Below are 16,250 nucleotides of genomic sequence, written 5' to 3'. Positions count from 1 at the left end.
CATTGAATTACAGACCCATATCACTGACCTCAATTTGTAGTAGGGTTTTGGAGCATATGCTATGCTCGAACATTATGAATCACCTTAAGAAAATGACATATTGATACATAACCAACACGGATTCAAAAAATATCATCATTGTGCAGCGCAGCTAGCTCTTTATTCCCATGAAGTAATGAGTGCTGTCGACAAGGGATCTCAGATCGATTCCATATTCCTAGATATCCAGAAGGCTTTTGATAGCGTTCCTCACAAGCTACTATTAATCAAATTGCGTGCATATGGAGTATCGTCTGAGCTGTGTGACTTGATTCGTGATTTCCTCTCAGAGATGTCACAGTTCGTAGTGATAGACGGTAAATCATCGAGTAGAACAGAAGTGATATCTGGCGTTCCGTAAGGTAGTGTCATAGGTCCTCTGCTGTTCGTGATTTACATAAATGAACTCGGTGATAATTTGAGCAGCCCCCGTGGATTGATTGGAGATGACGCTGTAATTTAACGTGTAGTAAAATCATCAGATGAGCAATTCAAATTACAAAATGATGATTGCGAAAAGGCGCAACTGGCAGTAAACAAAGAAAAGTGTGAGCTCATCCACATGGGTACTAAAGAAATCCAATAGACTTGGAAAGACCACATAGATAATATAGTGGGGAAGGCGAAACAAAGACTGCGCTTTGTTGGCAGAACACTTAGAAAATGCAACAAACGCACTAAAGAGACAGCCTACATTGCACTTGTCCGTCCTCTGCTAGAATATTGCTGTGCGTAGTCGGATCCTTACCACGTAGGATTGATGGAGGACATCGAAAAAGTGCAAAGGCGGGCAGATCGTTTCGTGTTATCCCGCAATAGGGGTGAAAGTGTCACTGATATGATACGCGAGCTGGGGTGGCAGTTACCGAAACAAAGGTGGTTTTCTTTGTGGGCAGATCTATTTACGAAGTTTCTATCACCGACCTTCTCTTCCGAAGGAGAAAATATTTTGTTGAGACCCGCCTACGTAGGGAGAAATTATCATCATAGTAAAGTAAGAGAAATCAGACCTCGAACGGAAAGATTTAGGTGTTCCTTTATCCCATGCCCCATTCGAAACAGGAATGGTAGAGAAGTAGTATGAAAATGGTTCGATGAACCCTCTGCCAGGCACTGAATGCAGAGTAATCATGTAAATGTAGATAAAAGATAGAGCAAATCTGATATTTGCTACAATTTCACATTGTGGAACAGTATATGACCATCTCAAACATTTATTTAAAAAAGTAAACTATAATTTCATTTCAAACTGAAGAGAATTTGGTGCAAAATATTCACTGAGATACAGTTTATGATCAGACATGCATGTAGAAAATTAGTTTTCTGCAATGTGAGTAAACGAATATTGGCCTAAAACTAAGGAAATTAAAAATTATATTTAATTAACATCTCTATCCAAGTAGTACCTTTGCATTAAGTATACATTTAAGACCACACATTCACATATTCGATAGAATAGTAACCACACGTAAATGTTGCATACAGCCGAAAAGATTGTGATTATGAACCTTGTAGAAGAAACAGAGGTTTTTGAAAATAGAATAGTTCATCCAGAAAAAGTTCTATATGAGCAGGTGGAACTGGAAAAAAACTTAGTTGAATAATTTCATTGACAGTTTCAAATATTTGAGTGGACCTTCTCAAACTACATATCTTCTCAATTATGCCCCACTCCCTTTCTTATTTCCTCTGTGCACCCCATCCCCCCACCCCCCATTCCCCTTACACATTTTCCTGTTCTTTAGCCTACAGGGCTTACATATGTGTTTTGCTTTGATTTATTATCATCCTTAAGTGCTATACATTATAAATAATATTTTAATTCTTACTTTTATTACTTTTTATGATACTTAACAGGTTAATTGTGAATTAGTCTGCACATAATTCGTGTATCCACCGTCATGTACTTCATTTCTATTATTTTTTTCCAGCACTGCAAACCAAAATTTACGGCTGTTTAACATACAGTCTTGGACACAAAAATATAACATTTTCCTTTTAACTCTTCACTTCCTTCCTCACTACCGCCTTCCCCATCCAACTTTATTTCATTTTCGTTTTTTACACTTCTATTTACTAAATTGTCGCAATATTAATATTGTTCTCTTTATAGCTGACGTTTCATAAACTATTTTCCAACCTATGAGTATTTGTAAATGACTGAATTTAAATCTAATCATCAACAGTTTTCGCTTTCTGCTCATTAACCCTGATCAAATTCTATATGTCAGATCTATTTTATTTACTATTTCATAAGAAAAACCATGTAAGTTAGGCAAGCTATAATTTTTATGTATCTCTGTTATCATTTCCGCGAAATCTGTAGCTTTGTGGGGGCAATGTCTTTTAATTTCGTACTTTTGTAGGTTTGGATGACTATGTTAATCTTTGATGTCATAACTTTATTAGTTTTATCATACTGTTAGTTCCTTTCCCTTAACCCCTTCCTATAATTATCCTCATAGCATAACAATATTTTATTATTTTCGCAGTTATAGTATTATTACAATATGTTTAAAGTCAGGTTTAAAAGCCTCCTCTTATTTCTTCCGAATGTATGCATGATGTCCAATTAAAAATATTGTATGATTATTTCTCTGTATTTTGGTTTTGTAATTGAGTATTTTACTCCCTATGTTATTTTTGGTCGTATGCTAATTGGTCTGTCTATTCTGTCTTTTAACAATGTTGTGCTGTTGATTAAATATTTTTGAACCAATGTGTTAAAGGGTAGGTTCACACCACATCATTTTATTAATAATTACGTGTATGATAATTTAATTTTAATTGAATTTTGTGACTGTTTAGAGATCTGATGACTTTTTTTAACCTATGTGTAACCATTTTAAATGTATACTATCTTTCTTCATATAAATGATAATTTGTTGTACTGTAGCATATGAATTAAAGTTTTGATATTTTATATCTACATATTCTACATTACTTTTGTATTTTACTTCACTCCTAAATACTTTTCACGTTCACATTAATTTTTTTAATGTGGAATTTGTTGTCTGAAATGGATTGATCTGAAACTTGTGTTTTACTTGCTTACATGATGACTGGATTATATAACACTGTATATTCTTATATTCATCAATCACATTAGTATATTACTTTATATTTAATTTTAAAAACGGTTTATGTAAAATCAGGCAAGTGTGGAACTGTTAATACTTCAGTTTTGTAATCTGATTCCCACAGAAGTATTTAATGGCAACATCTCTGCGTTTGGTTGAGACAGCCATCTTAGACATTGAAGTTCTTTAACGTATATTGCTATAAATGACATGTTGTCCGTTGGTCAATGTCATCATATTTCAATTTTGTCACAATTTTTTAATTTTTTTAGCAGTTTTGGTTTTCAGCGGTAACTTAAGCCAAACCATATACGACATGTGATATATCTGTGACAGTTTTTGTGAATATTTTAATCGATCTAATGGTTTTCCTGTTTTTTTTCCTATTTCGTTTCGCATTGTAACACTGTCCACTTTTGTGTGTTGTACAGCTACCGTTGGTAATGATTTAAAATCGAAACCGGTAACAGAATAAATGACTTTATCAGTAATGTGTTATTCATTTTGTAAAACACCTACTGTAATTGAGCATACACCTACTCTAACACAGATAGTCGCTGGCCTCTTAATATGTATATACGAGGTAAGTCACTTAATAATAATACCGCTTCTCCTGATTGCGTCATGCAGTACGCGACAATGTCATCTGTATGGGATGAAAATTGGTTCAAGTGGCTGTGAGCACTATGGGACTTAACATCTATGGTCATCACTCCCCTAAAACTTAGAACTACTTAAACCTAACTAACCTAAGGACATCACACAACACTCAGCCATCACAAGGCAGAGAAAATCCTTGACCCCGCCGGGAATCGAACCCGGGAACCCGTGCGCGGGAAGCGAGAACGCTACCACACGGCCACGAGCTGCGGACTATGGGAAGAAAGTATCTCTCTTAACACTTCTTTCATCATGGGCTGAAGCTCACCTTTTGTTTGCGTGAATCAGCTGAAATCACAAAAGCAGAAGAATGCTCCAGTCTTTGTGAGGTTCCACACTTCTTGACAAAAAGTCAAGCACGTTGAAGGGGAGGCATCATGAGTTGAGGGAATATCTAGTGTTACTCCAGTGATTATAAAATTGACTCAAATTTGCAAAGGACGTAGAAATTTGACGTTGCACCCTTTGGCCTGGATGCAAGCACTGACTCGGTTGAGAAATAATTGATAAATGCGTTGTGTCTTCTCCTGAAGCAATCTGGTCTCTGGCAATTGTACAGGATGGGACGCATTCAAGGGGCCTGGGAAACAGAGTTTCAGGATACAAAGAAACACAGCAGACGAAAGGAAATAAAGTACTAACCTGACTACAGCAGACGTTGAAAGTGGCCACCACTCATCTCACGGCACTTTAGGACCCTGGCCAGCAAGTTGCTGAAGGCAGATCAAAGATGGATTGCTGGAACTGCTGCTGTGTCAGAAATGTTTCGCTTCAGTTCTGGAAGACTATGAGGGTTGCTGCAGTACCCCCCCCCCACCCCCACCCAACACATAGTAATCGCACCCTGACAGATCAGGTGACCTGGATGGCCTTGTTGGGCCGCGACCAGATTGCAGATCCCGCTGGAGAATTTGTCTGTATGATCGACATTATATGCCGGTCTGTTGCTACAGGAGTCAGGTTGCTTTGGTTGGACTCTGAAGCATTTGCTGGTCAATTGCAGTCACATTTTATGCCGAACGGACACATCTCGGAACGTTTTTTGACTTTATCAAAACAGATCCTGTCTGATGATTTTTTCAGAGTAAGCGTTGCATAGCACTCTTTGCCGGCTCTTCGACACTATTAAACTTCTCAGGAAACATCTGACGACATCGTTTCCTTGTCTTATATGCCACGTAATTTTCCACGAAGGACACCCATTGCTCTACTGTGAGTACCATCGCCCCCTTAGTACCGCTCCACTCATACTGACACTGCCTGCATTTGAGATAAAGTCACACCTGATGGTTCCGCATACCACGACGCCAATAGTAACACCACTGTACACCCCCAGAGTACTGGAAGGGTGAGACCCCTCACCAAGTCGTAACCATACTCACCAACGACGGTCATTCGGGATTGAGCAGAACCGTTGTTGATCGCTGAACATAATGCGACAGCATTCCTCCGGAGTCCACGTTACACAGTCACGGAACCAATCCTACGTTTTGTGTTTTGGTGTTTACGTCAACCTGCGCATGGTATGAAAAACCCCTAGTCCTTCTGGTGCTAGTCTCCGACGAGTGATGTTGGATGACACAGAATGTAGCACTGAGTTCATTACTTCTCCTCAGGCGGCAGTTGTAGATGTGAAGGGCCTGCGATGTGCTTGGTGCTCAATACAGCAGTCTTCCCTTGTGGTGGTCAGACGTGGGAGACGAGTACCTTTGCAATGAGTATATCTGGCTTCACGTTTTCTTACAATACGACATTGAAGAACTATCGCATCGAATGCACCACAAATATGGATACTGCAGCATAGACACCCACAGTGACATCTCTTTCAAACTCTGCCAGGTGCTGATAACACTGTATCATATAAGTATGCTCCAGCTCTGTGAGCTTCACAGTGACAATCCATAACGTGAGGCTATTCACACTCCTTGTACAAGCCCCCCCCCCCCCAAGCGTGGTAACAACACTGAACAATAACAACTTTAGTGCGCACTTTTCTGTGTGTGACAGAGAATTGCAAGCCTTATGATTTACCTACTCACCCAAGGAATGTAGGTGCGGAAAACTACCTTCATACCGATCATGTCTTCTGGGTGTTTTCTCTTCGTTTGTCAGTATATATAAAATCTCCTACTGAATTAGTTACTCCTTTTCTTTCTTTCTTTTTTCCTTGGGGCCTTTGTCCCGCGTCAAAATGGGGTCCACCGTGTTACTATTGATTTGGCAGTGTTAGTTGCAGAGAATGGCCGGATGCCATTCCTATCGCCAATCCTACCCCCCCCCCCCCCCCCAGATGAAATCAATTTGACATCCCCTGTCGTTAGCACCTATTACTTCATGAGCATAAAGAGCTAGTTGTGTTTCACAAGAACGATATTTTCTGAAACCTGGCTGACTATGTGTCAATAAATCGTTTTCTTCGAGGTACTTCATAATGTTCGAATACAGTATATGTTCTAAAACCCTAGTGCAAATCGACGTTAGTGATATAGGCCTGTAGTTCAGAGGATTACTCCTACTTCCCTTTCTCGGTATTTTCCAATCTTTAGGTACGGATCTTTCTCTGAGCGAGTGGTTGCATATAATTGCTAAATATGGAGCTATTTTATCAGCATACTCTGAAAGGAATCTGACCGATATACTGAAACGTCCCCTTATGAAAATTTATACAAGACTGTGCTTAAACGGACACACAATATTTCTTTTTAGCGTAACGCAATCTGACTTTCAAAAATCCCTACAAAGTAATGGCCCTGACTAACATTAACCAATACCTTTCACAAATCACTTACCTCACCAAAAATCTTCGTTACTCGAACTACTGCAACACAGCGAGCGCCACTACTGCCAGCTAAATAAAAGATTCAAACTACTGAAGGCACTAACTACTGATAGGCATAGTTAGCAAATGAAAGATTTTAATACAGAACAAACAATGTATTTACCTTAATAGTGTTGAAAAATCATAATATACATAGGAGTTCATAACACCTGGTCTTACAAATCTCAAAACTCCGCCATCTCTCTCCCCACATCCACCACTGCTGGCGGCTCACCTCCAACTGCGCAACGCTACGCGCTGTTAACAGCCAACAGCCCATCACTACAATGACAGATATTCCAACAACAATGAAAACCAGCCACAGACTGCACACAGCACACACAGAGCGCTACGTGGCGTTACCAATATAAAAACTTAAACAGCCTACATACTATACAATCTGGACCGTAGGGCTTGCCTTTATTAAGTGATTTAAGCTGCTTCGTTACTCTGAGGATTTCCACGTCTATGTTTCTCATCTTGGCAGTTGTTCTTGACTGTAATTCAGTAATATTTACTTCGTCTTCTTTGGTGAAGGAGTTTCGGATAACCGTGTTTAATAACTCTGCTTTAGTGGCAATGTCATCAGTGACTTCACCTTTGTTATCGCGCAATGAAAGTATTGATTGCGTCGTCCCACTGGTGTGCTTTATGTATGACCAGAATCTCTTTGGGTTTTCTGCTACATTTCGAGACAGAATTTTGTTGTGGAAATTATTAAAAGCATCTCACACTGAAGTACGAGCCATATTTCGAACTTCTGTAAAACTTTGCCAATTTTGCGGATTTTGCATTCTTTTAAATTTGGCATGCTCTTTCCGCTGCTTCTGCAACAGCGATCTGACCAGTTTTGTGTACCATGGGGGATCAGTACCATCACTTATTAATTTATTTGGTATATATCTCTCAATTTCTGTCGATACTATCTCTTTGAAAACATTCCACAACTTTTCTACACTTACATGATCAGATCGGAAGGAGTGAAGACTGTCTCTTAAAAAGGCGTTAAAAGCACTTTTTCAGCATTTTTAAATAGATATACTATGTGTTTCTTTTTAATTGTTGTAGGTGTTACGGTATTCACCATAGCAGCAACTGCCTTGTATTCGTCACAATACTCACTATTTGTCCAGGATTATTTGTTACTAATAGGTCAAGTATGCTTTCGCAAACATTTACTCTTCGTGTGGGCTCATGAACTAATTGTTCAAAATAATTTTCTGAGAAAGCAGTCAATACAATTTCAGATGATGTTTTATGCCTGCCGCCGGCTTTAAACTTATAATTTTTCCAGCATATAGAGGATAGATTAAAGTCACCACGGCTATAATTGTATGAGCGGGGTACTTATTTGAAATGAGACTCAAGTTCTCTTTGAACTGTTCAGCAACTATATCTTCTGAGTCGGGGGGGGGGGGGGGGGGGGGGGGTCAGTAAAACGATCCAGTTAATAGCTTAGTCCGATTTTCAGGTATAACCTCTACCCATACTATTTCACACGAACTATCTCCTTCAATTTCGCTACAAGGCAAACTACTTCACACAGCAATAAATACTCCACTACCAAATGTATTTAATCTATCCTTTCTGAACACTGTTAGATCGTTTGAAAAAAATTTAGCTCAACTTATTTCCGGCTTTAGCCAGCTCTCTGTACCTACAACTATTTGAGCTTCAGTGCTTTCTATTAGGTCCTGTAACTCTTGTTCTTTCCCAACACGGCTACGACAATTTACAACTACAATACTGTGTTTTACCTGCCCACTTTTAGACGGACGTCACTTTTGTGGTTCCCTGAGACCCTCCAACCTAAAAAAAAAAAAAAAACCAGTCCCTTCCACACAGCCACCGCTACCCGTGTAGCTGCCTCCTGTGTGTAGTGGACTCCTGACCTATTAAGTGGAACCCAGAAACAACCACCCGATGGCACAAATAAGGAAATCTGCAGCCTACACGGTCACAGAACCGCCTGAGCCTCTGATTCAGACCCTCCACTCGTCTCTGCACCAAAGGATCACAGTCGGTTCTATCGACTATGCTGCAGATGGTGAGCTCCGTCTTCATCTCGAAAGCAGGACTTGCAGTCCTTACCATTCCCCTAGCCACCCGAAAACAGGCAGAATCTGCTCCGATCCAAAGCGACACACGTCATTGGTACCGACATGAGCCACCACCTGCAGTTGGCTGCACCCTGTACTCTTCATGGCATCCGAAAGCACCCTTTCCACATCCGGAATGACTCCCCCCGGAATGCACATGGAGTGCGCATTGGCTTCCTTATCCTCCTTGGCACCCATGTTCCTAAGGGGCCGCATTACTGTAGTAACGTTGTAGCTCTTAACTACCAGCAAAACCACCCTCTGTGAATGCCCACACCTTGTGTGCCGAGAAGCTTCCTCTGGAACAGGGTGGACGACTGCATCCGGCTCAGAGACGTCGTCAGCCACCGATAATGCCCAAAACCTGTTCATCAAACGAACCGGGGAGGACCTACGATCGGCCCCCTCGGAAAGTTTTTCGCTGCCTGCCAGACTTTTTACTGACCTCCCATTCGACCACAGGTGAGGGATCAACCTCAGTGCAGGCAGTACTCAGGGCAGCCACAGCATTGGGCCGACCGGAGGACATGTGGAACGTGCTCTACGTCCCACGCATCCCGCACTCGATCCAACACAGTGATGCTTCTTGGAAGCAGCCTCAAGCTGGGTGACGGAAGCCAAAGAAGCCTGCAGCTGTGAGCGAAGGGTCGCCAACTGAGCTCGCATCTGTACACAACAATCACAGTTCCTGTCCATTACTACAGTCGCTCCTGTTTGAAGATCGTAAAAATATGTAACAAGGGCTCGGTGTACTCGCCTCATTAGTGGCAGGAACTATCGGTGGTGCTCTCGCTGACGGTCTAACCGATACTGAGCTGTTCTAACCAAACAAACAAATGCCAGTACGATAGGAGAGTCGATACAAGCGTCGTTAATAACGGCAGTACTGTGCTCTACACTGTTATTGAAACAAAAAGTTGTGTCTAGTAAGCACTCAGACACACAAATTATTACAAAAATATACTTGTAACTACCCATATAACTTAAAATAAGTCGCTCCTGTTCGAAGATCGTAAAAATATGTAACAAGCGAACGGTGTAATCGCCTTATTAGTAGCAGGAACTAGCAGTGCTGCCCTCGCTGACAGTCTAACTGGTAGTCTAGAGTAAGAGAAGACATTACTGTTATGTCTTTCAAGAAGTGCGGCGTAAGTAACGCTCTCAATGGCAGTGAATACGATCTTATACATGAAGAAGATAACGATGATGACGAAGGGGTGGAAGAGAAAGAAAGTTTAGAGACGATTTTCAGGTATTTTAAAGCTCAGATCGGTTTCATAAAATATGAATTATTTTGTCTGGCTTTGCAGTCTAATAATAAAAATGTCAAAAATGTTACTGTTTGAAAAAATTGTTAACAAATTATGGAGAGTCGTATGGTCTGTGGCGTCTTATAGTCCGCAAAATACGGTAGGCTAAAAACGTTAATATTTTTGGCATTCCATATCTTATGTAAATTTTTATGACAGTGTGATGGCAGGTATGTTCAGAACAATCCTCAACACTATTTAACTGCTTCTTAAAATTTATATTACTGTGATGAAGCACAGACTAAATTTTGAGGACGTTGTACTTTATTGTTGCAAAAATGATTAATGCAAACCATGGTATCAAGAACTGAAGTATTGGAAACTTTTAAATTTGAATTTTTGAGAGATTTCATAGTAATGTTTCTTCAAAGAGTTGTAAGTGAAAGCTAGCTGATTTTAAGTGCGCCCAGTTTGCAAGTAAGCAATTTAAGTAAACGTTGACGAACTTTTAACATTAAATTATCGATTGAATTTAGCATTTTCAAAATACGTTGTTACTGTAGATGTATGTGAAAACATTCACTTGTCTGATTAAAAATTAACAAAGCATTTACTTGAGATACCTTACTCATGAGATTTTATTGAATCTCTAGAGCACAATATCTCAAAAGAAACAACGTCTCCCTTATCACTGTTTACAGCTGAAGTCTCCCATTATTACTATGGATCCTTCTAATTACTACAGAATGAAACGTAGTTTACGTGTCATACTCATTTCGCTTTTCTTGTTTGAAAGATACCTTCTGTGGCATGGAATTCAAATATATTTCTTTTTATAGTATTTTGCTTTGCGGAATTGGCATCTTACATTGACGTTTTTAACATTTCTGTAACGTTCTGATTTTCTGTGTGGTAAAAACAGAGTAAATGTCTATATTTAAATCTTGTAGAAGCTGCATCAAAATCGCTCTTGTTCCGGTTGTAGATCTGTTCTTCTTCTGCTCATTGCCTTTCGAAATTTCATTTGTACAGCACTAGGAAATAAATACACTATTATGTTGTGTTATGCTTTGGATGCTGTCAACTGTTGAGTGTTGTCGGCAGCTATCGAATGTGTTGTTGTGAAATCGTCCAAAGAAACACTTCTCATCTTGCCTTTCATACGACGCCTAGCTTCGGCAGAAATCGTCGGTTTGACTGCATTTGGAAACCAAATTCTTTTCTAATCGCAATGTTTGGCATTCTTGCAATGAGGTGGTTCCAATTTTGTCTCGAAGAATAATCAGTACTCCCGCAGTGACTGAGCAGCACATCTGGATGGCGGGAGCACTAGCACCCAGTGCGGCCCAGGGCAGTGCTGCTGCATCTGGTTTACTGGTTATTGCTGTTGTTTTAGTGTCCCTCTGAATACACATCGATAAAACAAGTGTCTCACTAGACTAACCAGGCACGTGGAACTAACCGACGCTTTGCATCGACAATGGGCACCGCACAAAACTAGAAAATAACTTCTTCAAAACCCCGTAATTATTTCCCACTGCTACGTATAAGTTAGAAATTTGGCTCAGAGGTACTTCCAACCACCCTACGTAACGAAGCAAAAGCATGGCACCCTGCGACGAGTCGCAGACGTTTCAAACAGCAGGATGTCGACTCATGTGGTAAAGGCTACAGCTCAGTACATGTGAGGTGTAAGGAGGGGTAATGATGTCACGTTGGCACCCAATTTCACCAAGGTTCTATCCAAAGTCATCGTGAAAGTGTCATCCGATGAAAATATCGTTACACCCTCTCTTACGTTTCATCCCTTCTTTTCACGCCTGTGCGGTAGAGGCTGGAACCGGGATCCCCCGTGCTGAAATCACGCGGTTTTCTTACGTGTGGCCGAGGGAACCATTTCAGACCAACCAGCGCTCGTAATCGACACGAAAAGACCTCAGGGGGTGGCATGAAGAGCATCAATGAAACCATCTTTTCCATTGAGGCGCTGATTCCCACACACGTTGTGATCGCAAAAGACAGTTCATCGAGAGATGAATAACAGGATGACTCTCTTGACAATCATTAACGCTGCGGCCATCCCACGGAGGTTTCAATTTTTCTCTAAGAACCTCATGTACCAGCAACGGAGTTGAATGTGATCACACCGCTTTTGACTGTATAGCGACCGAAATTCTTGCTTTGCTGTACGGTGCGGGACCACAAGGGAATGTTCAAAACCATTCGACGAAATCTTAACGCAAACCGATGTAGTAAAAGGTGCTTCCCCTTTTCCGGGCCTCGCCGGCCGGAGTGGCCGTGCGCTTCTAGGCGCTACAGTCTGGAACCGGGCGACCGCTACGGTCGCAGGTTCCGATTCTGCCTCGGGCATGGATGTGTGTGATGTCCTTAGGTTAATTAGGTTTAATTAGTTCTAAGTTCTAGGCGACTGATGACCTCAGAAGTTAAATCGCACAGTGCTCAGAGCCATTTGAACCATTTTTTTTCCAGGCCTCCAGATTTGATCACCCCGTGGTATCACATTTTGACATTGGATGAAACAGCAAGCGTTCTCTCTAAGATATCCTAGCTGAACAACACCCTTAGTGCCACCCTCCCACGATTGTTAAGCAATTTAAAAAAGTATCCGTATAGGGTAAACTCGTGTCAAGAGTCCTACAGGCTGGCAAACGCTTGACACCTCTCCAGCCTAGCATGTCTGCTAGCAAACAGCCAAGACTCTCTCTGATTCCTTCTCTTTGCGGGTATATCGTTAATGTGCTCAGCAAATGTGCGTCGATGGCACTGACAGTATTGCCGAACTGGAGGTCATGAACGTTTATTCGGCATGTGTCATTGGCGCACCTCTGTGATTACGCCACGGGAGGACATAAAACAATAGGGCCGAATAAGCACAAGCACATCATCATATTGCAGATAGCGTTCAGATATCGTCGACTGCTTTCCAACGGTCCCTTATGGTTCCATACTGTACATCAGAGTAAAAACTGCTATCACACTGCACTCCAGAACAGTGTGATCATGGGCAGTGTTATTGCTAGCTCACGATGTCATTGGAAAAGGGTTGAAGCGTCCCTCAATAAAGGTGTCCCTTTGCTCATAGCACTGCGGACTGTCATTTTCGACAACAAAATGTATAGGAATCAGTCGCCTCAACGAAATTGGATGGTTTCATTGATACCCATTCTACCACCACTTGAGTGAATTTCATGTCAATATCAGCGGCGGTGTGCCAAAATCCTTTCCTCAGCCAAATGTAAGAAAATCGCGTGATTTCAATGCCGTTCGTCGCGGTTCTAGCCTCTTCCAAGGAGAAGTCAAAAGAATGGTTGAAATGTGGGTAAGAGGGAGTGCGACAATCTTTCCATGCTGTGACACGCCCACACTGACGTTAGGCAGAATTTTGGTAACATTTGATGCCAGTCTGATATCATTTACCCACGTTACAGCTTACATGAACTTCTGAGCTATGGTATTTTCTCGCATTTGTCGACACCTTGTTGTCTGCAGCGTTCGTGAGCCCGAGGGTGACGGTACAGGGCGCTACGCATTTGCACCTTCACAGTGGAAGTTCCATATGTATATATGGACAAAAAATCGCTACGCCAAGTACGAGCTGTGCTACATAAATGACAGTTGGTAGACATGTTTCTCATTTCAAAGATGATATCTATTGAAATTTGCCGCCAGTCCCGTAAGTGAGCAGTTAATAACGCCACTATGAGGATTGAAATCTACACTCATGCTCATAAATTAAGGATAATGCTGATACATGGTGAAACAACGCTCTGGTGGCCGGTTTGCGGGTTTAAATCATCTCGTCGTATGACCATGTGGTGCATTTGGTCGTCGTATGGTGGCGCTAGCAGCAGTCCACATATGCAGAGGTGTTTTGGTGCATGTCAGAGTATGGTGCAGCGAGTAAGTGAGCAGACGTTTCCAGACGTGCTAGTGGTGGCTGTGTGTTGAAAATGGCTCAAAGAACACATTTTGATGACGTTATGCGAAGTAGAATATTAGGGCGATTGGAGGCTGGTCAAACGCAGCACGTGGTAGCACAGGCCGTCCGGGTGCCACAAAGTGTGATCTCAAGATTATGGAAACGACTCCAGCAGACAGGGAAATCAACAAAACATAAAACCGGAGTGGACAGAGCTATAAAAAAGATTTTATGTTCAGGTTCAGAATCTGAATCAGAAGAGTGGTATTGTCTGGTATGTGGAGACGTTTACACAGATGCAAATAAAGAAGATTGGGTCGGGTGTTGCATTTATAAGATGTGGGCACATGTAGGATGTGTTACAGGAGACACTATATCTTTTATTTGTATTAACTGTAGCTCAGATGAAGACTGAATTTAACTATAATGGGAGCCACCAAATGTGGATTTGTATATAAGTGCAATACTTTGTTAGATAGATATTAAAAAGAGATAATTATGAAGCATACCTTAGATATAAATAATTTAATTACTTACTGTGATTGAAAAGTTCCATGATGATTATAAGTAGAGTTTAACCAAATAAAAATGTTAATTAGGTAAATTTTAAGTGTTGATTACTTAAAAAGCGTGTTTAAGTTGGTTTTTGATAAGAATTACATAATATCTACTTTAGAAAGATGTCAATTTTGTTAACAATAAACATAGAATAAACGATTAGACGTTTTATTGTTTTTCTTTTTCGTTACTACTTGCCCAGTAGACGTTACAACTTTCCCCAAGCACGAGGTAAGTAGTAATGCCGCATTTCTTCTAGCAAATAATTGATTGTAAAATAATGACCGATAGTTATAGTATTATTTTTACTTGATTTGGTAGAGGAAGAGTTTCAGCATCCATCCATCTTTATTTAGTAGCAATTTCATCTATGGATCTCAAGATATATTAGTTTTCATGAACACTATTACAAGAAGCCCCTCGCTCCCCTATTCCACTTAACATTCAGCAAATTACTTTATGTAGACGATATTAGTGTTTGAACAAATCCCACAAGACAGAAAACAACAGAAGAGCTAGGATATGATATTTTCCAAAGAATCCTTAAGTAGTTCACTGAAAATGGTCAGTCCCTTTAATTTTCGAAAGACACACTGTACTCACTTCTGTACAACAGTGAAAATCTTGAGCAGCATTCCATGCCAATTTGAAAGCACTAGCTATGTACACTTGACAGCAAAAAAAGTGGGTCACTGCCGAATACAACCAACATAACGTAGCTGTGTTGCAGGTCCTCTAACCACCAAAACCCTGTGCGGTACAGTCGTTTGACTAAACATAACGGGTACTACAAGAGACTACTAGAGACCAAAGGTCTTTATGGCAGTCAGTCTAAGCGTCAACTAATATCATCATACAAAACATATTAGAAAACACGTTCTTAGCGATGAGACACCCCATAACGCTAATAAACTAACCTTAACTACAACCAGTGACATTCCAAAAGTTCTGAGAAAACGGATTATTTTACATATATCGAACAGTAATTCTTAATCAAAATGAAATACTTGAGACCGTATACGGAGTTACAAAGCTGTACGGCAATTGGAAAAAAGTTCTTTGCTCTCTAAAAGGTTTACCATTAATGTGCTGAAGGTCGCTCAACGGCGAGTGGCTCTGGAAACTGGATATTGGATGAAGTAGTAGAAAAACGCGATTAACGGCAACAATAACTCTAAGGAAATCTCAACATTAACAGCGAATCACCAGTAATATCATTGTTCTCATAACACATCATCAGCTACGTGTACACAAATCTGAACTTTAAATGACATGACCGACGTATCGTTCTGGACCGGGATTCAACCCAGCGCCTATAGCCATTGCTAACTAACCTAAGCTTTGTTTGTGCCTTATTAAGACCCAATCACTAGGCATAAAGAGACGTGAAGTATAGACGTTTGCACCAGTATCAGTTATCAATCCTGAAAATAAATGACGAAAATGTTTGTACTGAACTGGCAATCCTGTAATAACAGTTACCTTCCTGGGAACTACCCCCAACGACGTTTAATGCGGTGTCATTCACAGGGAACAAGGTGTGCTCATGTTTAAAATTGAAATGCCATCATATAAAGTTTGTGACAGGGATGCGAACCCAGCACCTAATCGGATTGTCAACGAAGTACAGTCATACTCAAAAGTAGCCGAACGACCTGAATTGCATTTCGCCTGATTCCGATGCAACCCACATTACGCAACTGTATAGCAGGACCTCTAATCGCTCCTTGGTACAGTCGTTTGACTATTAAAAATGGTTCCAACAAGTCACCACTAGAAAACACTGCTCTGTATTGCAATAACTAA

This window comes from Schistocerca americana, chromosome 7 (genome assembly GCF_021461395.2).
Source record: "Schistocerca americana isolate TAMUIC-IGC-003095 chromosome 7, iqSchAmer2.1, whole genome shotgun sequence".
Classification (NCBI taxonomy): Eukaryota; Metazoa; Arthropoda; class Insecta; order Orthoptera; family Acrididae; genus Schistocerca; species Schistocerca americana.
The sequence above is the reverse complement of the archived record's forward strand: the minus strand, read 5'-3'. Positions refer to the sequence as shown.